Consider the following 23,708-nt stretch of genomic DNA (forward strand, 5'->3'; position numbering starts at 1 on the left):
AAGGTTAATGCAGTGTCATCCTGGGTGCAATCATGGGGTTTCACGTTTTTGCGGGAGAGGTTATCACATGTAATTGAAGGCAATCCTAAATCTATTCAAACCCAATCCTGGGACATCCGAGAGATGGGTAAATTCAGGGAAATATAGAATTTAGAAATTCTGTCCCACTCGGCGACTTCCGGTGGTAATGGCGGCGTGAAAAGTGCCTTCCAGGAAAGATTCCGGAGGGCACCCACGGCTTGCGGGGCCGGGGGTAGTTGGGGTAAGGTACCTTCTACCCAAAAGTATCCCCCTGACAAGGGAGAGGCAGAGGGGCTCGGCAAATACCCCCCCTCCAACTCAAAATACAAAGGAATCTTGAAGTTTATGCAAGACGGGAGTTGGAAGGTGCGCGGGGGAGCGAGCAGCCACGTCCGCGAGCAGAGGCGTCTCAAGCCGCGGCTTGAAGACAGAGGCGCCGCCGCCACTTCACAACAATTCAGAACAGAAAGAAAGCAAGGAAGAAACCTACCTGAAGGCTACTTTCTGCATAAGGATCAGTCCTGCGAAGCTGGGGGAAATTGGAAGGAGAGAAGTGGTGCGAGCTGAGGCTGGGCTAAAGGAAGGAGCAGGTGTGATTGAAACGCGGCAGCCAGAGGAGGAAAGTCGCAGAACTGTAGAAGTTTCTCCTTCCGTTTTCTTGTCTTGTCCTCCCCTTTGCCCTCTTGTTTCCCCCTTCCCCTTCCCTCCTTGGTGCTTGTTTCCCTCCAGAGTCCGTGGAAGACGAGCGGAGGCGTGTGTGGAGCCAATCGTGAGTTAAGCTGGGGAATTGTGCTCGAGAAAGCTGTCTTGGAGAACAGAAGGAGAGGAGGAAGGAGGGGAAGGAGAAAGAGAAGAAATACTACATCGCAGAGGGGAAGGGAGAGTGGAAACCCCTGGGAAAGATTTGGAAATAATATCAAAGAAGACAAGACAAAAATCTAAGGAGAATTTGGGACATTTTGGATGGTTTGGACTATTTGTCAAGGGGACTCTTCCTTTTAGAAAGGCGTAAGATCTACCAGGGGAAGAAGGGTGTGTCCTAAGAAGATCAAACGCATATTAGGGGAGGAGGAGAAGGGAAAGAAAATGGCGACAGTGTAAAAGCTAGCATTTGGTCTGAAGAACTTTAAGGAGGAAAAGGGGGAGTAACAAAAAATCTAGAAGGGTAAGTTTAGAATAACTGAAATTTATTGTCTTGTGGGAGTTGTCGTATTCAAACTGGTGTAAGTCAAAGTGGAAATTTAAATATACAATATACAGTATACCCTTTTTTTAGTAACCTAATGTAATCTACAATTTATGTCAAATAGTAATAACATTGTAAACTGTCTTTACATCTGGGTTACATATTATCCTCTGTAGTATGAAACAAAGTTACACTACATAAACACAGATGTAAGAGAATGCTGTTGGAAGGTGGGGAGGGAAGGTAAATCTCTGAAGAAGGAGTTAAAGGTACAGTTTGAAAGTCCAGTGAACTGTTTTAAATAATTTGACTGTAAGATATTTTTATGTGAGGACTTATTTGGTTAATATTGTTGCACACCTCTGGTCTCTATCTCCCTATTTCCTTTTGGTTTTCTCTTATAACTCTGAAACAACAGAGCAACTAAAGAAATCAATTGGGTTTTCTCAAGTAAAATATTTGATCTAATTTGGTAAGGTTAATTATTATTGTGGATATCAAATCAGTTCAATCCAGTAATCTATTCCAAAGGGTTGACCAGATCTATCTTGTGCTTGGTTTGAAAAAAGAGCTCTTTTTAACTGAATTTAATTAAACTTGCTAGTCAAATTCCTGATATATAAAATAATTAGTGCCACCTTAAATCCTAATAAAAAACAAAGGTAAACCAAGTAGGAGTTAACAAGTTAGGTAATAATCCTTTCCTTGAGGAGTATTGCTATATTCAAGAAATATTAAGTTATCAATTTTATACTACAAATTAAAAAGACTAGGAACCTGAGAATTAGATATTTTTATCATTCTTTTTCTTACTTCTCAAAGATGGCTTCAGGCACTCGGAAAGCGACAGCTCTGAGTCAAGGGCCTACAACAAGCAACAGAAGGCCGTCGATAGAAACCTCAGCAAAGACGCCGGAGTCATATGAGGCCCTACTGGAAGAAATGAGGAGATTGCAGGCAGAGACAAATGCAGAAATATTAAGATCAAGTGAAGGGCTCAAATGTGAATTTAAATCGGAAATGAATGAAGTGAGAGCCTGTTTAGGAAAGATAAATGAAGATATGAACAAAATGAATGGGAGAATGAAGAACTTAGAATTACACTCAGGAAAAATGGAAAAAAAGATTGCAGAGGTCAAGAACGAGTTATTGGAAGATCAGGAACAAATTCTAAGACTACAAGTAAAGCAGAGAGAGAACTGTTTGAAGTTGAGAGGCCTACCTGAAAAAACTAACGAAAATCTGTACATGGAACTGTCTTCAATCCTAGCTAGATACATTGATGAACCAGAAGCACAATTCCCCTGGGAACTCGATCGTGTATACAGGCTGAACTCCCATATTGCAAAGTTAAAAAAATTGCCAAGGGATGTAGTGGTCTACTTTGTGCGTAAACAAGCTCGGGACCTGATATTACAACAAAGTTATAAAACTAAATTGATAATTGAAGACAAAGAAATAATGATTTTGAAAGACATTCCCGGGAAGATCCTGCGTAGGAGGAAAGACTACAACTTCCTGATAGAGAAATTGAAAAAATACAGAATTTATTTCAAATGGGAAGAAATAGAAGGAGTTCAAGTAACTTGGAAACAGAAAAAAATAAGGTTGAACTCGATAGAAAGAGCAAGAGAATACTTAAATGAGGTCCAGAAAGAATTTGAAAAAGAAGAGGAGAGGGAGAAGGGTGGAGGGGGGTGTAGCTGATAAAACTTAGTTACCTAATAATGTAATTCTTATTAACCTGACCTCCCCACCCAGTTTTATGTATATGTGTGAGATTACTTATCACAAATTAAACAATTATCTAGTGAATTGTATTAACTTTGATAAATAAAATCGAATACTAGCGAGGGCTTATTGTTCTTGTTGAGTCATACCACTGTTTGTGCCATTTGTTCTTCTTACTAATATATTTTATTAATAAAGTACTAAAAATCCTCTTCTCATACTACAGTGTGTGAGTCTTACCTTCAAATATTGTGCGAGCAAATTCAAATAGTTGAACAATGAAAATCCTATCTTGGAACGTAAAAGGCCTAAATTCTCCCCAAAAAAGGAAAAGGGTATTCCTCTTCCTAGAAAGAAATCAGACGGACATTGTCTGCCTTCAAGAATCTCATATTAGAACTAAAGATGAAAGATTAATTAGAAATAAAAAATTAGGGAAGGAATATCTGACATCGATCAACAAAAGTAAAAGAGGAGTCATTATATATGTTAAAAATCATATCGAATCAAAAGAAGTATTTAAGGACAAGGAGGGCCGGTACTTAGGAGTAGAAATCTGTTGGAAGGGGGGAAAATGTCTCTTATTAGGTATCTATGGCCCGCAAGAAAACAAAAACAATTTTTATAAAAAGATACAAGAGAAACTATCCGAAATTGATTACCAAAATATCATCATTTTAGGTGATATGAATGGTGTAATCCAACCCAAATTAGATAGATTGTCAAACAGATATATAAAAGAATTACAGGGGAAATTGCCCAAAAGTTTTTTTGAATTAATTGAAAATTATAGTTTGACTGAAGCCTGGAGACACTTATACAATAATGAGAGGAGTTACACCTTTTTTTCGGAAAGACACCAATCATTTTCTAGAATAGACATGTTTTTAGTGTCACAAAACTTAACCAGAGAGATTCTCAAAATGGATGTGCTAAACAGAGAAATTTCGGACCATAATCCTATAATTTTATGTTTGAAGGATAACGGCAGGAGTAATAGTTGGCACTTAAATGAAGAGTTATTGAAAGATGAGAAAACCATTGAAGAATTCAGAGTAATGTTCCAACACTTTATAAACGAAAATAAAGATAAAGAAGTCCAACTACCAATGGTGTGGGATGCGGGGAAAGCAGTAATTAGAGGGTTTTTTATCCAACAAAATAATAAAGTACAAAAACAAAAGAAACAAAAAGTAAGAGAGTTAAATGCACTACTTAAAGATAAAGAAAATGAACTCCAGAGATCCCCAAGAGACAAGAAACTACAAAAGGAAATTAAAATGTTAAAAAAGCAATTAGAAACCGAAGCGACAAATGAATTAAACAAGAAACTTAAACTAGCCAAACAGAAGTATTTTGAACAAGCGAATAAGACTGGGAAATGGTTAGCATACAAATTAAGGAAAGAAAAAGAGAAAAAAATCATTAATAGAATAAAATTGGGGGGAAAGATAGTGACACAGCAAGAGGAAATTAAAAAAGCCTTTACCCAATTTTACCAAAATTTATACGAAGAATACCCGGTGAACCAAGAAGAGCTGGAAAAATATGTCGCTTCTTCAAAAATAAGAATATTAACAGACGAACAAAGAGCATATTTAGATCAACCAATTTCTACTCAAGAAGTCTGGGAGGCAATAGATCGGAGCAAACTAGGGAAAGCACCCGGTAGCAACGGACTAACTGCTGCGTTTTATAAAACATTCAAGAAAGAATTGGTAGGCATCCTGAAAGATATTATGAACAAAGCCCTAGAAGGAAGTCTCCCGAACTCGTGGAAAGAAGCGGAAATAATAATGCTACCGAAAGAAGGGAAAGACATCTTGGAACCCCAAAATTATCGTCCTATATCCTTGTTAAACAATGATTACAAAATCTTTACTGGGATTTTAGCCAACCGTATAAAAAAGTGTCTTAAAGAATTGATTGATGAAGATCAGAGAGGATTTCTCCCGCAAAGACACATGAGGGAAAACTCAAGAATTTTGTTAAATATTCTAGAATATTATGAATCCCATAATGATAAACAATTAGGATTATTGTTTATAGATTTGGAAAAAGCCTTTGATTCAGTTAATTGGGCTGTTTTGTCAGAGGTGTTGAAAAAAATTCAGGCTGGACCAAATTTTACTAATTGGATAGAGGAAATATATAAGGATCAGAAAGCCCAGATCAGAGTAAATGGAGAGAAATCTAACTTTATAAACATAAAGAGAGGCACGAGACAAGGATGCCCTCTCTCCCCTCTTCTATTTTTACTAATTATAGAACTTTTGATAAAAGAAATAAATACGTGCGATCAAATTGGAGGTACAAAAATTAAGAATCAAACTTACAAGATCAGGGCATTTGCGGACGATATCATTATGTTTATTGAAGATCCCCTTGATAATATAGAAGTAATTACAGAGATTTTAGATAAATTTGGATCAATGACGGGTTGTAGGATTAATAAAAGGAAATCAGCGATATTGACAAAGAACATGAAGGAAAAAGATCAGAAAGAATTGGAGAGTAAATCAGGTATTAAAATTGAGAAAAAAGTGAAATATTTAGGGCTCCAAATTACAAACAAAATAAATTGTTTATACGAAAACAATTATAAGAAAGTTTGGGCTAATATAAAACAAGATTTGTTAAAATGGAACAAATTGAATTTATCATTAATGGGAAGGATTGCTAGTATAAAAATGATGATCTTGCCGAAGATATTATTTTTATTTCAAATGCTACCCATTATAACATCAGAAAAACCCTTTAAAGAATGGGATAGGGATGTAACGCAATTCATTTGGAAAGGGAGGAAACCTAGAGTTAAATTTAAAATATTGCAAGATTCAAAAAATAGAGGAAGGCTAAATCTACCAAATTTTAAGCTTTATTTTGAAGCCTGTGGATTAATGTGGCTCAAAGAGTGGATAACACTAGAGAATACAAACCTATTAGAGCTAGAAAGCGATGGTAATACTTTTGGATGGCACGCCTACTTAATATATGGAAAAGAAAAAATTAATAGAATATTTAACAAACATTGTATTAGAAAACCACTGATCAAAATCTGGAACAAATATAAACGAAGGATAATGAATGGAATAGAAGGTTGGGTTTCGCCTCAGGAGGCATTTTATAGGAAAGAAATGATTGCAGACACTAGATGGCTCAGATATAGGGACCTATTAGAAACAAATGGGGACAAAATCCAGCTGAAATCGAGAGAGAAACTCAATGAGGAAGGGTGGAAAATCAATTGGTTTGCATACAACCAGATTCTAGTGAGATTTAAACAAGATTCCAAAGAACAAAAAGTAGAAGAGTCTCAAGGGAACACAGAACTAGGAAAACTAATATTGGAAGATAACGTGAAACTAATTGGGAAAATTTATAAAATTCTATTAACTTACGAAATGGAGCAGGAGGTGGTGAAAGAACATATGATCAAATGGGCAAGGGAAATAGGCCACCCAATTGGAATGCTTCAGTGGGAAAAAACATGGAAGAACAATTACTGTTTCCCAGAGTTTAAGAGAAAATTTCTATAAAATATTTTACCAGTGGTATATGACGCCTGTAAAAATTGCAAAAATTTACAAATTGAATAATAACTTATGTTGGAAGTGTAAAAAAGAGATTGGAACGTTCTACCATTGCTGGTGGGTTTGCAAAGAGGCTAAGAAATACTGGAAAATGATAAATAGTCAAATCGAGGATATCTTGGGGGAAAAAATACAATTGAGACCAGAGGTTTATCTGTTGGGCATTTTTGACGATGACATAAAAGGTATTGAGAAGAAAATTTTGTATTACCTAATAACGTTGACTCGAGTTTGCTTTGCACAAAAATGGAAAAGCAAAAATTGTCCAGGTTTGGAAGAATGGATAATGAAACTCTACGAAGCTATAATAATGGACAGTCTGACTCAAGCACTACGAAATAATGTAAAACAACATAGAAGAGAAGAGTGGAAGAAGGTGATCGAATTTCTAGAGAAGCAATGGGGAGGAATAGCGGTGATATCATTAAAAGAGTAAGGCATTTAGGCTGGCACAGGTATATTTAATTTAATGGAAAAGAAAGTTCAGCAACTGAGGAAGTTGGATCCATGTTCTAAAATATTTGCTACCAGAAAGTCAAATATATTGGAAAAATGTAAGAAGGTGGGAGGAAGTCATTATATGTAAATATAGATATTAGAGTGATGTGTTAGGTGAATGAATGGGAACTAAAGAGAAGTAGGAAGGAGGAACAATAAAGAGAAGCAAGTAGAAGGTATAGTAGGTGAAGAAGGGGAGAGTAGGTAGGTAGGTGTATTTGGTTAGGAAGAAGGGGAAAGTTGGGAGAGTGATGAAGGATTAAGAAAGAAGGAAGATAAGTATTAGATATAACAGGAAGTAATAGGAAGGGAGAGCTTAAGAGATTTTCAACTTAGACCGACTCAAAATTGTTTAATAAAAAGGAAGAAGGCGGGTGTTTATAGATAAGTGTAAGCATGCTTGTATTGAGAGTATGTATTTGTAGGTGTATTGTTTTTGTCTCGTGTGTTTTGTTGTTGTTGTTGTTGTTGTTGTTGTACGTTACAACTGTATATATGTATTTTAATAATAAAAATTTATTAAAAAAAAAAGAAAAAGAAATTCTGTCCCACTCCAAAGTTGTGCTCAGTTTGAATTTGCCAGGTATGGAACACATGTCTCAGTCACCCTTGGATTGCCTTCGAATCAGACTACAATTCTCAAGCTCCTTTGCTGGCTTTAATTTTCTCTCCTTTGCTCCCTGGCTTCTCCCTCTGGCAGCAAAGGGGCTGGAAAGGTGAAGGCGATTGTGCTGCCTGGGGGGGGGGGATGGTCTGGCCTCCCCAAAAAGTTAAAAGATCAGCACCAAAGTCTGCCTTTCCTCCTCCCTCCGGGTGTGGGGAGCTTTTCTCTCAGCCTTGCAAAGTTCCTCTCAGAGTTCTGGAGCTGTTTTAGGGATGAAGCAGCCCTCCCCATAGAGACACACACACACACTGTCTCCCTCACTCCTTCTCTCAGCCCTTTCCAGCTCTTTACCTTTGCAAACTCATCCTCTCCAACTGGAGGGAAGGGATTGGCCAGGGCCTTCTCTCGCACATGCGACCGTCATAGGGTTTTCTTGGCAGGTTTATTCAGATGGGGTTTGCCATTGCCATTTTCTGAAGTGGCTGAGAGAGTGTGACTTGCACCAGGTAACCCAGTGGGATTTGATTCCTGTCTTCTACAGTCACAGTCCAATGCTCAAACCAAGTACTAGGTTACTTTGGAGTGGTTTTGAATTGGTGAATTGACTAAATAACATGTAATAAAGGGTAATGAATAAACAAATAATGTGAATTGCCTAAATAATGTGAAATAAAGGGTAATGAAAGAACAAATAACATAAAACAAGGCAAAACCATGGGAACTGGAAGCAAGCCCCACCAGAAGTGTAAAAAGGTCACGATCCAATTCTGCCTTCGCTGCGCATGTGCAGGGATGCTAATTCGAATTCTAGACTATGATAGGTACGTATTCATATGATAATTTCTTTTGCATTCAGACTGCTTTGACTTTAGGGTGGGTGCTGTGTTCTTCTGTGGTGTGATAACCATCTACCTAATTGCATTCATTTCCAAATTGGCCTCACTTTCTTTTCTTTCAAAAATGAGAGGCATTCCTCCCGTGTGATAATGCCCATACTTGAAATATTTGAGAATTGCTGCCAATCAATGCTGGACTACATGGACCAATGAGCCTGCTTCAGTGTAAGACAGTATCCTGCCTTCCTACATTTCCATACCTGTTAAAATGGATAATGTGTCTGTTCAAAAACAACCAAAATTCATTCTTAGCCTAGAAGCAAACATTCCATAGATATGTCAATGCTTTATTGACTTTTAGTAATAGCTGTCACAATTTAGGGATATAAATGTAAGCATACTTATATGAGCAGACAAACATCCAGAGATCAATTTCACACTGCTGTTTAAAAACAGGTCATGTGTTTGCATGTCATGGAAAGAATAATACATTACTTGCTCAGGGGAGAGAATTCCAGAAGGTTTGTCTGTCTAGATCATACTGCCAATAAAGTGGAAAAATTTCATTGAGGTAAAACTCCCTTCTGTCCAACTAGCTACAGTAACAGCCTGGTGGTTTGACCTTTTAGAAATAAATAGAAATAGAAGGCAGTCTATACTGTGGCAGCACCTAACATTGTAGCACTGATGAAGCTGACCATCTGAGAAATGTTCTCAGTTCTGGACAGAAGACCACTGAGAGTTAGGTATAAGCCACTTGAAGCTTTTGAAATGAGAAATAGGGTATATGTTTAACATGCCATTCATAACCATTATTTTCTAGTAGCTGTATATCAGAGTTTTCAAACATTTTTTTTCCACCTAGGCATTCACTCATGGCTGCTTTCCAGTGGCTTTTCAGTATCTCTGTAAATGTTTAGAAAAAGATACGCTCATATATATTTGCTCTAGAGCAGGGTGGCAAAAAATATGAGATCACACATCAAGATCTATGGTAGATTTCAGTATGACTGCAGTGCACTACAGGAGACTTCTGATGTCAAACAGAAATAAATGCATCAGAAAGGCTTGTGCTCTCATTCTCTCTCTAAATATATTTGGCCAAATAAAATGGTGGAAAAATATGTGTAAGGTATTGAAATCTCCCAGTCTCTTCGTCAGGTATCATATTAGGAAAAGCCTGCATTTTGGACCACTTAGATCTAGACACCAAGGTCTATCACTTTGTTCTCACATATATCTACTCTACTTTTGGTAATAACATATATCTTCAAGTCAATGGTATTACCATGGGGACATGCATGACACCACAATATGCCAATATCTTCATGGTTGACTTAGAACCACATGTCCTTAACTTCTACACTAAGAAACCTGACGTATAGTGATGATATCTTCATAATTTGGACTCACACAGAACATCCCACCAGAAGCAGATTTCACCCCACTATCAGTCCCAGCTTGGGACTATCTACAGAACATGTCCACTTTCTAGACACTACCATACAGCTGTACACTGGACATCTGAGTACCACTCTATATCACAAACCCACTGACTGCTACACATACATACATGCCTTCAGTTTCCATCCTGAACACACTACCAAATCCAGAGTTTACAGCCAAGCCCTCTGATACAATCACATCTGCTGAGACCTACAAGACAGAGATGTCAAACTCAGAATTACCACAAGCATTCTTCAAGTTACAAACCATATGAAATAAATAAATAAATAAATAAATAAATAAATAAATAATAGACAAATCAGCAAGGCAATACCTGTACTCAGGACCAATCTATTATCGATAGAAGAGAGAATGAAGAGAGGAAATTGCAGAACCCCACTAGTGGTCACATGCAGTTCAGACTACTTGGACATACCATCACTGAACCACAACCTATTTTGATCAATGACACTGCCCTTTCTTGGTGGCAGGCCTTTACTTGCCTAGAGATAGCCTCCCAGTCTCAAACAGTTATTTACCTAGGGGGACACATAACAAAGATTAGGAGACAAGAACAAGACCTTTACATAAACCCAGATGCCAACTTTGCCCACACTTCTGCTCAGGAAATGTCTTCACAGTACCTAATCACATAATTCACAATATTAAAGGCACTTTTATTTACTCACCCTCTAATGTGATATATGTCATTCTCTGTCAACAATGCCCTTTAGTGCTCTACATTGGACAAGCAGGTCAGTCTCAGCATCAGAGGTAAATGAACATAAATCAGATATTAGAAATAAGAATACAAGTATATGAATTTTAAAAAAGAGTTGCAGAACACTTCATTCTTCTTGGGCATTCCATCTTTGACCTCAGGACAGTGGTCCTTGAACAAAAAAAACTACAAAGTAGATTGGAAAGAGAAATATCTGAATTGAAATGTATCCACAAATTCCATTTTATTAATAATGGGCTGAACAAAGACAATGACTTCCAATGACACTATACATATTATAACACTGATTAACATCCCAGTCTCATATAGCCTCTCTTAGCCACTTTATCGGATCTTCTTTCTGGTTCCTAGCCAGCACAGACCACATTCCAAAACTCCCTCCAACATTCATATGGACCCACCCTGGCCTTAGGCAACATTCTCTCTCCTGCCTAGTCTCTCAACAACTATAGTTAAAACTGAACTTGCCACCTCATCACCATAACCACGTGTTTTGCATTTCTATGGCTATTCATAAAGGTGATTCCTGATCACTAGTTCACTCTATTAATCTGAGGAAGTAAATAAAGTCTACAAAAGCTTATGGTAAAAGTTCTTTCAATCAATTAGCCTCAAAGGTGCTACAACATCCCTTTGCATACTGATATTGCAGATGAACACAGCTATATCTCTGAATTCTACCCCTTGGTTTGGATTACTGTTTCCAGAATCCTTTAGTCAGGTTGGTAAGTGGTTATGTTGGCTGAGGGATTCTGAAGTTATAGCGAAGATTTTTCAAGGTCTGCAAAAAGGGAGCAGGAGGAGTCCAGATAATATAGAAATAATAGTGTCTGCATGATGTCCTGAGGCTGAATGAGGATGGAGATGCCTACTCAGACATGCACATAATGTTCCAACAGGTAATCCCATAGAAATTATGGAGTAAGCAAGAATCACCCTGGGTGTGCTAGGAGGAAGAAAGGAAAACAGGTTTTGAAAATATAAAGAGGTTTGCTTCTATCTTGGTTGAAGGCTGAAGCTATTATTCCACTTACTTTATGTCAGAGGTGGGTAAAGTGCAGCCTCTGAGCCACATGTGCTCCTAGAGCCATTTTTGTGCCTTCCTCCGAGAACTGCCCAGGGGTCAAACAAAATGCTCCCAAATGCCCCTAGGAAGTGTGGTGGGAATTTTCCTCAGGCACTGAGGTCCTCTGGGCCCCCAAAGGTAAATAAAAGATGCCCTCTATTATTTTTAAAAAAAGGCCTAAAATGGCCCAGGAAGGCCCCCAAATATGGGTGTTGTGGGCATGTGAAGGGGTGAATTTGTAAAAAAAATGTTTTTGTGGGAATAAGTGCAGTGGAGGTACAGCCCTCCAAGGTCTCCAGAAGGGGTTAATGTGCCTCACCAGCTTTCCACAGTTGCCCACTCCTGTTCTAAGGGCATGTCTGGCTCCCAATTTTTTTAAAAAAATTGGATCATATGCAAGATGTTTTGCTATCCAAGGTGAAGAACAAAATGGTGCACCTCCCTAGCCCATGTACAGAATCTGACTGAACTGGCAGTTGAATTTTTCTTCAGCACAGGCAGTGCAGCAGTGTTCTTCCACACCTTAGACAGTAGATCACCTTATGGGGGTGGTGAGAGTTATGTGAGTCCAACAAAGGAAAGCATCTATCTCGAAGGTCCAAGTCAGAAAGCAGCTAGAGCTGCCTTCCAGTATCTATTACCAGGGGTTGTTGCTTCACTTTCTCTAATGCTGTGGTTCCCAAACTTTGACCCTCCAGATGTTTTGGACTTCAGGTCCCAGAATTCCTGACTATTGGTCAAACTGGCTAGGAGTTCTGGAAGCTGAAGTCCAAAACACTTGGGAACCACTGGTCTTATGGTAGGACTGGCTCTGATCACTGGTTCAGAAGGGGGGGGGAAGAAGATCCACTTGAAGTTGTTTCATTCCTATACCTTCTCAAGATAATTCATTTCACACAGGCACCAAACAAAGGCTTCAACTCAGCAGCATGTTATGGCTTTAAAAAGGCATATTTTGCTATACGTTAATCACATACTGCGGTAAGATTATCATGCAGTTTTCTATCAGCTCTATACATGCATACACACACACCTACCCCTTCTATTCCCATGACAAAACAATAAATAATACAGGGGTGTGTTTTGCATTCATTTGTATGTGCAGAGTTTCATATTATCAAGCTGCTAAATGTAAATGAAAATAAAATTTGTTTCAGAGGGAACTCAAGACAACAGCCAAATTCCCATTTGGTTCTACAAGGGGAAAGCTGAGTTTATAAAAATTCCATTAAGCTGTTCTGACAAAGAGATCATATCACATATCCCATTAAAAAATTCAGAAGTTATATTGCATTATCCATCCCTTGTGTCCTTTAATGCTAAGATGCTAACCATTCCAAACTGTATCACCAAGTAATTAATTAAGCCCTACCCAAGACATATAGTTGAGCATATTATATCCAATTTTTATTAATTCATTCAACTATCCAGACAAATAAAAACATGCAGCTTCAAACAGAGAAAAAGAATCAGGTAACTCAAATTTGATTTGACCATTCACAGTGGACAGTGATTAAAACAATCTTCTTTAATATACAGCAACAGTGGATATTAAGAGGAGTCTATTTTGCATTGAGTAGGGGGGGAAATTAACTTTGATCCACACAGCTGAAAGGAAGCATACGTGCTTTAGTCTTTCCTTGGAGATCTGAATGTTCATAGCTGTATTGCCTGGGAGAGAAGTGCAGACACTGAAGAGGTGAAATTATGTCTCTGATTGGTTCTGCCTCTTGTTCTGATTTTACAAGTTTTCAAGCACTAGCATTGTTCTCTGGGGAACAGCCATGGCTCAGTGGCAGAACACATGTTTTGCACGCACAATGTTCCAAACTCACTCCCTGGCATCATCAGGTATTGCTGGGAAATACCCTGCCTGAAACCTTGTGAAATTGCTACCAATCAAAGTAGACAGAAGAAGCTAAATGGACCATTGGCCTGGTTTAATATAAGGCAACTTCTTGTGTTGCTATTGTTTTCATTGTTGTTGTTGTTGTTATTTTGTTCATTTATCCTGCCTTTCTCCCAGTACAGGGACCCAAGGTGGCTAACAGCAAATTTAAAACAGCACAATTTAAAGACAATACAAAAGAATTAACAATTATAAATATAAAGTTTTTTTAAAAAATAATTTAAGTTTAAATAATTACACATGAAAAATATTAAAATGTACTTAAAACTATATACAAACTTTGATCTGACTTGCACAGTATTTAAAATCTCATTAGATTAAAAAGTCTGATGGCACAAAATGTTTTTAACCTGCCTCCAAAAGGACAGCAGGGATGGGGCCATCCTAGCCTCTCTAGGGAAGGAGTCCCAAAACCTGGGAGTAGCCACTGAGAAGGCCCTCTCCCTTCTTCCTATTAAATGAGCCTGAGAGGGTGTGGTACAGAGGGATATTTCCCATTGCCATCTGGCCAAAGGCTATTACAGACATAAGCATCAACTGCCAACCGCTCCATTGCTACTCTGCTGCTGCCCTGTCCCTTAACCTGAAGTAGTGACAGATTCTGCAAATTCCTAAGGTAACAGATCTCTGCCCTTTATAACCAGATAATCAGAGATGAGTCAGAAATCAAAGCCCACAGATAGATATTAGTTTTATTCTATGCCTTTGAAAGAGATCAGGAGATACCACATAACCCAGTACACATTTGCATGTACATATTGTTCTTCTTTTTTTTAAAGGCCCTCCTGAGATCCTTTCAACTTGTTTAAACAATTCCTTTAAAAGCTGCTGTTAGCTTTATGTGGCTTTATGAAGACCTTCATGCAAATCTTATCAAAGGCAAAGGAAAGACAATTCTTACACAGGAGGAAAAACTAACAGTGCTCTTAGTTAATGACTGAAATTCAGAACATGGCATTGATGGGGAAACTTGAGAAATGGTTTCACTTATAGGAAGTATCCCAGAATTGCTACTACACAGTCTGTGGTTGTTGCAAGATCTTCTACTAGCAAAATTAGTGTCTAAGCCATGGTAGGGGCAGCTTTTATCTGATATAGCAGCTGTGCCCTCTCCTGGTGATTAGGAGCCTAACCACCATCATCCATGCTGAAGAAGCTTCTGGGACAGATTTGTATAATATGCTTTATGCTGAGATACCTCTAACAGCAATTTTAGGTGTTACAGGATTCCACAGACCACCTCTTGACAAGAATGAGGAAGTGAGAACATATTCAGCATCACACAATTAACCATTAGTTTCTCAATGCATGCCAAGGAGCTGTTATTTTCCTATAAAGTAAAAGATAGGAAACACCTAAAGTTCAAAGCAGGACTGGGCAAATGTGCCCTTCAAATGTTTTTGAAGAACATTGGCCATGCTTCCTCACCACTAGACATGAATTAACTTACTAACTGGATTATACCAAATGTTCAAAATGGAAGCAAAACGAGGGCATGTTGCAATTTGATCCAAGAAGACTTCTGATGTCTCTTGGAAGTATTTCTTCCACATTTGACAAGCTGCAATGATGGGCATTTTCATATGGTGGCTTTGAAACTCCTACTCAGGTAATAAGAATTTTCTAATGTAGTTCGATTATTGAGACCCACAACTTGAATACTGCCACACCTGAGAACTCACTACATAACTTTTATCATAACTCATACCATCTCCCTGTCTGTTTGGTTAGTAGTTAAAGCAATGACAACTATTTGCCCATCAATCCCATTGAGGGCAAGCTGTCTTTTGCACTGTTTGATTTCAGAATTCAGAGGTTCCTGTTTGGAAAGAAAGAGGAATATGCAAGCAAAATAAGAAAAAAACGGGGATGTGTTTTGGAAAAGCTTCCTCCAGCACTAAACACAATTGGCAGGTAAGGGCCCCAGTGAATAATGAGTCACTCAGAGCTTCATAATGAAGCCCTAAGCAGCTAATTATTTCCAAGGATGGTAGAGGAAGGGAGCAAGACCTTCTGTGCAGTCAGCCCTGATGCTCTTCATTTAGCTTCAAAACTAAGAATATCACGAATACATCAAGACTGGGGAAATTTTGGCCCTCTGAATGTTTTGGAGTGATAGTGTTGGACTCCTAGAATCCTGTTCCCTTTGGCCATGCTGATTGGAACTTTGGTGAGCTGGAGTCATAGAATCTTAAAGCTGGAACTGGTCAAGAAGGCCATCTAATCCAACCTCCTGCCATCCAATCTACATTTAAAGACCTGTCAGTAAGGGGAACCCACTATGCTTGCAGTGATGGGACACATGGGTGGTGGTGGGACACTGTGGCTTAGTGGTTAAGACACCAATTCTAACAATTGAAGTCTGGCAGTTCAAGGCCCAAGCACTGCATGATGAGGTAAGCTCCCATCACTAGTCCCAGCTTCTGCCAACCTTGCAGTTCGAAAGCATGCAAATGTAAGTAGATGGACAGGTACCACTTTGGAGGGAAGGTAACAGCATTCCGTGCACATGACCATGGAGTCATCTTTGGACAGCACTGGCTCTTTGTTTTAGTAATGGACATGAGCACAACCTCCTACAGTCAGTTCTGACTAGACATTCATGTCAAGGGGAAATCTTTACCTTTTACCTTACCATACTCTCAGGCAGTCTATTCAATGGTTAAATAGCTCTTTCTAACAAGAAGTTATTCCTAATGTTTATGTGGCATCTTTTCCTTGTAATTTGAATTCACTGGTTCGTGTTCTCCAGAGCAGCAAAAAGCAAGCTTGCTCTGTTTTCTACATGACATCCGTTCAGATACTGAAGATAGCTATCCTGCCACTTATCAGTTATCTCTTTTCAATGCTAAACATACACAGCTCCCTATGGCATTCCTCATAAGGCTTGGTTTCCAGAGCTTTGATCATGTTAGTCACCCCAAACATTTCTATGGTCAAAGTTTTCTCACTCCAGTTGTACATCCCTGCCAACATTTACCAAACAATCTAAAGCCCACATTTCCAGCTACGCTTTTGAAAGTTGAATTCTTTTATACTTTTGTTAGGCAGCTGCAATCAGTTATTGTTTATTTTTCTTCAACGCATGTTATTATTTTTTTAAGAGTTCGTGATTTTGTTGTGATATTCATTTTGATTTGCTAGGTAAGCCTGGAATGCTAAAGATTGTAGGCTAGAAGTGTATTCTGTTAAAAGGTATGGCTTATGCAGTTTTTAAAAGAAACAATGTTATACCCAAAGTAATTATATCTTATAATGGTTATAAACTAATGCATTTTTGGCAATTTAAGGCAAAACAACAGCTATACTTTCATCCAGTCTTTTAGGAAAGCTTGTGATTGAATTTTCATCCCCAATGAATTGTGTTAATCAGGTCAGGATTCCACCCACACAGATGTCTTCACTAATTTGATTTCTTCTTTCTATGTTACAATATATTATAATGTACAAAAGCAAATATAGGCACCATGACCTATGTTAATTAACTAATCACTTCAGTTACTCCTAAAGACTACAGAATTCATTTTGATAGGGTTTTCCCCCTTTCTCTCCCTGCTGCCACCCTCCTCCTCCTCCTCCTACTCTGGCAGATCACAGATTCACAGCATGAGCGATTGAACTTCAGCCGAGGACTGTGATTGCCTATTCTGCAATTTCTTAATGATGATGATGTTTCCCTCTGAAAATAGCAGACATAATGAGCATGCAAATGCTTTGTCAGGCTCACATTATTCTCTTATTAACTTGAATATCAAAATCTATTACGTTTTTGTGCCAGAAAGTTGACATGCTGGGTAATGCTCATTATACAAGCTCTTCGAAAACATCACCATAAAACATCCAGGATGCGCTTGTTATATACTTCAGAATTTCTCAGTTCTTGCGTGTATTTTCTTTATACATCTTTCTGATGTTTTGGACTGGTGAGAAGAGCAAACTGTTGGAAGAAATCTGTTAACTTACTGTTAATGTACAGAAAAATAATAATTCCCAACACTTTTCCTGGGCTGGTGCCCTCTAGATGCCTGAGAGACCAGGGTTCACCTCCTCACTTGGTCAAGGGAATTCATTGATTAACCATGGGCAAGTCTCATTCTCTCAGCCTTCAAGGAAGGCAATGGTAAGCAAATGATCTTTTTTATAGGACTTCAAAGCCATACTGTTGTATTGTGTAGGCCCTTTCAATATAAATCAGAGTTGGAGGTGGCTGTACAGAACCAATATGGTGTAGAGTTGGATTAGGATTCTGGGAGACCAGGGTTCACATCCAAAATCAGCTGCCTGATGCTCACTCTGTTTAATTGTAGGACCAGCCAAGCTGAACCATGCAAGTGTTTTGTGCTTCTGAGCTTCGAAAATTTGACTAATATTTTCCAAACAGGAATTGCAAGATCATATGCAGTTACTCTATCCACAGCTATTAGAAGTCAAGAGTAACAGTGATGCAGAATTGCAGTGGTTCTGTATATTCATTACATATTTTATCTCCAAAGTCACAAAGAGCAACAACACTAACCATATAGGCTACACTAGTTATTCCTCCAAGATTTTTAAACCTTATTGTTCACCGTACATTTCAGCTGTCTGTTATCAGTGTGTTGATTGACTGCAGGGTTGCCAAATGGAATGAAAGATGGGACTTCTGTCCCTTTCACAGTTGTGCAGAAAATGAAATTTCAGCAGGTCTTCCTTGTCAGCTGCAGAAATTCCCCTTTCCACACAATCTTGAAAGAGACAGGACAACTGTCCCTTATGTCAGTTGGCAACCCTAAATTGTATTTTATTTGCTCCTATATGATATCACTCTCTGCTTTTATTAATAAATTATATTACTTTTTTTCATTTTGGTACCTACCCAGAGGTACCTATGTGCCAATGGTAGAGTATAAAAATGTAAAAATATTTTAACCACATTTGGCTTACACAAGAGCTATGAGTCGGAGGCAATATTGTGTGATAAGTATCACCAAAGGTGCGATTATATTACTATAATAATGGTTTAAAAGCCATGTGTAGTAATCTCCTTAACCAATTTTAGCACTTGCCTCTTCACAGAGCACCAAAGTATTTGGGAAAGCCACAGCAAAGACATCATAGGTCTGAGATGCCCATAGCACATCGGTGTGGGTGTGATACTGGTGAAACAGTTTTGCTCTTCAGATGAATCAGTGGCAGTCCATATTTCAACTGCCAGTGTGGCATAGTAGCTAGGTGAATAGCAAACAATTACTGAGGGATTCTGGGATTTATAGTCTACATAAGTAACTTTTTCAGGCTGTTCCTATGACCTTTTCTTAGTCTACAGAAGCAGCAGCTGCAATATTTTGCAGTTGAAAAGAAGGGCAGGCTTGCAATGCCTCTATTATCAGGCCAAGTACTTCAGGCTAACACATACACATGCTATTACATATCTCTGAAAGCTCAGCTCCACGTGCTATGGATTGTTTTCATTTATTCTGAATACAACCAATATTCTGTTGACTTAAAAGCTAAGGTAATGTTCATTCTTTGGATTAAAGAACTATGAGAAATACATATTTGTCTGACAATGTGCTATTAGAGTTTTCTAAGTAAAGGATCTTCATAGCAACAAGATATCTCTTTACATGAAGGACCATCTTGTCCTTCAAGCACAGGTTAGGAATTACAAGTTTCAGACATATTTGATCATTTCAGCCAAATCAGGAGAAGGAATTTTAAAAACCTGATGTGACTAACTAATACACTCGCCTATTGCTACTCACAGATCAGGTGGAATCTGTAGTCCTTGCTGTTCCTGGATAGCTGGGAGTCTGGATTCCTTTGTCCAGCTTCCACATGCCTTGCTGACCAAACATTTTGGCTCTAGGTGATATTTTGTCAGAAGGTCCTCACGGTCTGTTTAGAAAGAGCCAGAGAAAAGGGAGCCCTTATGGTGCTTCAAGGCATTTTATTACCTCTGCTCAGAAGCATCTTGAAGGTTTGCAATTGCTATCTCATCATCATGACACTGAGCCTCATTAAAATGTAACTGAACCTCTGCACTCATTTTAACCTTTTGTTACCCAGGAAGAGGTTTCAGATAATGGGAAGGATTTGGAAAGGACTAGTGACATCTGTCTGGAAAGCAGAACATATGAAAAGGATCTAGGCTTCTTTGCAGACCGCAAGCTAAACATGAGTCAACTGTGTGATACAACAGCCAAAAAGCCAGTGTACTTCTGGGCTGCATCAACTGAAATATAGTATCCAGACAGAAGAAAGTAGTGTTATTATTCTAGTCTAGTTTGATCAGATTTCATTTGGAATACTGTGTACAGGTCTGGGCCTTTTGTTCAAGAAAGATATCAAGAAACCAGAACATGCCAAAAAGAGGGCAACCAAGATGGAAATCAAGCCCTATGAAGAACATCTTAGGGAGATAGGTATGTTCAGGTTGGAAAAGAGAAGACTGGAAAGGTGACATGATATCTAGCTTTAAATATCTGTAGAGATGTCATGTAGAATATGGAGTAAATTTATTTTCTGCTGCTCCAAACACTAGAACATGAACCAATAGAATCTAATTAGAGTAAAAGAAATTCTAAACATTTGGAAGACTTCATTGACAGAAAAAGCTTTAACTGTGTATTCCTACGTGGCAAAGGATTGGACTGGATGGCCCATGTGGTCTCTTCCATTTTATAATTATATGATTCTATGATCTATGATTCTAAGAGGTGTTTGACAGTAGAACAGACTCTTCCAACTCTCTGATTCTATGATTCTATAACAGGGTTCCTTGTAGCTCCTTCCTATTCTAAGATTCTATGATTCTATGAAGAAAGGCTTTAAAAAAAAAAGACAAGGCTAAGAAAAAAATTATCAGAAAACTGAACTTTTAAGCTTTAAGAAAGCCCCAGATTCATTAGGGTGACAATATAGTCAAATGAAAAGTTATTTAATTTTCTCTCATGAGTGAAAATGTTCATCAATTTTCTCATGTGCACAATTGTATTGGCACATGTAAGCAAATATATGAAGATACAAACAGGCAGACAACATTTGCCATAGCACTGGCTTCCTTTATAATTCAGTCAAGGCCAAATCATTTATATTTATAAAAATGAGCTCCATAACTATTTGCAAAACTTCAATTTTCTCCATTTTCAGAAGCAATTTATTTCCACAGGTTTCTGCACACAGGCCAGTAAAAAAAAAGAGCAGAAATTGTTTAGCTTTCATTCTCTGGCAATAGATTAAAATGTCACAATAATTGTTACCAAGAAAGAAAGGAGGGGGTTGGAGTTTTTAATACATTAGAGACAGAGGTTGAAAAGCAGCTTCAAAGCAGAAGAAGAAGGGGGGGGGAACTTGAAAGAGTTTAATGTAGCCAATTAGTGCCAGACAGCAATTTCTTTAATTGGACAGATTTGTAGATAGTGCTGTAGAGAAAGAAGCAGAAGACTGGTACACAAAATCCTGCCTTCTTAATTTCTAGAATAATGGACTTTAAGTTTTTGCCCTACATACTGAAATTAACAAATAAAAAAAGGGGGTTAAGTATACCACCACTACAAAAGTATAGCCCCACAAACTCTGATGTTGAAAAGAGATTCTACCTGAACATTAGGAAGAACTTCCTGATGGTAAGAGCTGTTCGACAAAATATGCTGCCTTGGAGTGTGGTGGAGTCTCCTTCTTTGGAAATTTTTAAACAGAGTCTGAATAACCATCTGTCAGGAGTGCTTTGATTGTATATTCCTGCATGACAGGGGGTTGGATTGGATGGCCCTTGTGGTCTCTCCCAACTTTGACTGTATGCACCAACCATAGTGGTAGACGTGCATATGGTGGTATACAACACAGACACCGTTTTTAAATGTGTTGTCATCCAAAGCCCAATGGGCACCTGTCTGAGGGTCCTGATGCATTTTCCATGCACCTAGAGAGACTGTCCACTGTAAGTGCAAAGCATTGTCCAGCTCTTTGAGGAAAAAACTAATAAATTCTTGCATGTGTAAAAGTTCGGACAGACATCAAAGCTGCTTATCACTTTCATAGAAACAGCAGAAAGAACTAGGATATTGTTCTGTTATGGTGGTATAAGTCCAACATTTGTTGTTCTTGTTGTTGTTAATCACCTTCAAGTCGATCTCAACCAATGGCAACTTGTGCATGAGACATCTCCAAGACTGCCTGTCCCCCACTGTTCTGCTTAGTTCCTCCAAAGTCATACCCTTGACTTCCTTACTAGAGTCCATCCAGCTAGCATGCGACCTTCCTTTCTTTCTATTTCCTTCCACCTTTCCTAGCATTATTGTTTTTTCCAATATGTCTTGTCTGAAGTATGATAGTTTTGTCATCTTGGCTTCCAGGGAGATTTCTGGCTAGTTTTGTTCTATTTGTTTTTGGTTTGTCTTTTTGGCTGTCCACAGAATATTCAGCACTCTTCTCCAGCACCATATCTTGAATGAATTGATTTTCTTCCTATCTTGTTTCTTAATACAGTTTTGAAATTAATTAATTAATCAATCAATCAGCCATTGTAGAAGTTAAAATTCTCTATCAAGCTCATGCATTTGCCAGCTCCTTCTAGAAAAACTAACTTTTACCTGCTGCAACCTGCTCCTGACATGATCATTTCCTGGCTGGTGGAGAGCAGACAGAATGGCAGAGACGTGCCTGGCTGTGTTCTTACAGCTGGAAGCAAAGCATTGACATCATTCTCTGGGACATTTATAAGATTCCTGGGAGGTCTCAGATGATGCTTCATTGCTGCACCCTGCTATATTATAAACTGCATGCTATAAGAACATAGCTGGATGCTTCTCTGCTATCCACAAATACACTCTCTCTACCATCCAGTCAATGGCCATGTGGAAAGACTGCAACAGGTAAAATGTAGATTGGTGCAAGAGAGGAAATGTGGTACAGTTCTACTTGGTGGAACTTTATGCTACATCTCCCTGTTGATTTTTGTACTTTTTTATCACAATATGTCCAAAATCCTGCTTGGTTGATCTGCTTTACATGGCACATACAGAAACTGCACATTGACCGTGTGTTTTCTGCATTATTAGATGCTTCTTTAAAAACCACCTGGAAACTAGCACTGCAGATTTCTTTCATTATTTGTAATCTGAAGGCAGAAAGGTTATTTTTGGATTATATCTCCCAAAATTCCCCTCAGACATCATGCCTATTGTGGATGAAGGATTTTAGAACATGTAGTCCAAAAAGTAACTTTTCCAAAGTCTTCCTAAACATTCTATTTATTGAGGGGAAATATATTTCTAGCCATAAGAGCCATAAATGTAGTTCAAAGACTTAAACAATGGACAGTTTTAAATTGTATATGACTCTCTTCATAAAAAGTCTTAAAGAAAGAGGGTTATTTCACATGCATACCAGTAACTCCTTGTTCCTAGAATACCCTAGGAAACGCTAATACAGATATGAACCACTACTCACATCAGACAGAACTAGCCCACATTGATCTCCCATAACACTGCAATAAATGGTGAGACCAGTTCTCACAATTCATGCTGGAGTTTTTTTGTGTGTGCTTTTTTAATATCTCTGTTTCCACTGACAACACACAGGCATGCACACTCCACTTACAGTGACATTTCTGAAAGCATATTGGGAGAAAATGTCCAGGATTTTTACTTCAAATTGCTCAAAACCTCCATTCTATAACAGGGTTAAAAAATATGAAGTCCTCCAAATATTGTTGAGCCATAACTGCTGGCATTCCCCACCATTGGCTAAACTGGTTAAGACTGATGGAAAATGCAGTCCAGAAATAGCTAGTAATAATAATAATTAATAATTTGTGGTCCACACAGTTCCAATTTCTGCCTTAGAGGTATTTGAAAAGGCTATAACCTAAAAGCAACAAATCTGTTCAGCTCTTAGAAGCTAAGCAGTGTCAGTCCTGGTTAGTACCTGTATGGGAGGCCAGCAATGAATACCAAATTCTATAGGCTATATTTTAGAGGAAGGAACTGGCAATACCATCTCTGAGTATTCCTTAATTATGAAAACCCTAGGAAATTCATGGGGTCACCATAAGTCAATAGGTATGCATACGCACACAAACAGACACATTAGAG

At 38.3% G+C, this 23,708-nt stretch overlaps 1 protein-coding gene across 2 annotated transcripts in view; it reads right to left on the bottom strand.

The window, feature by feature from the left end:
* Window positions 1–23,708, bottom strand: part of TPH2 (tryptophan hydroxylase 2) — a 107,323-nt gene that overhangs the window by 30,741 nt on the left and 52,874 nt on the right. The window lies entirely within an intron of this gene.

This window comes from Sceloporus undulatus, chromosome 5 (assembly GCF_019175285.1).
Source record: "Sceloporus undulatus isolate JIND9_A2432 ecotype Alabama chromosome 5, SceUnd_v1.1, whole genome shotgun sequence".
In the NCBI taxonomy this organism is placed as follows: domain Eukaryota; kingdom Metazoa; phylum Chordata; class Lepidosauria; order Squamata; family Phrynosomatidae; genus Sceloporus; species Sceloporus undulatus.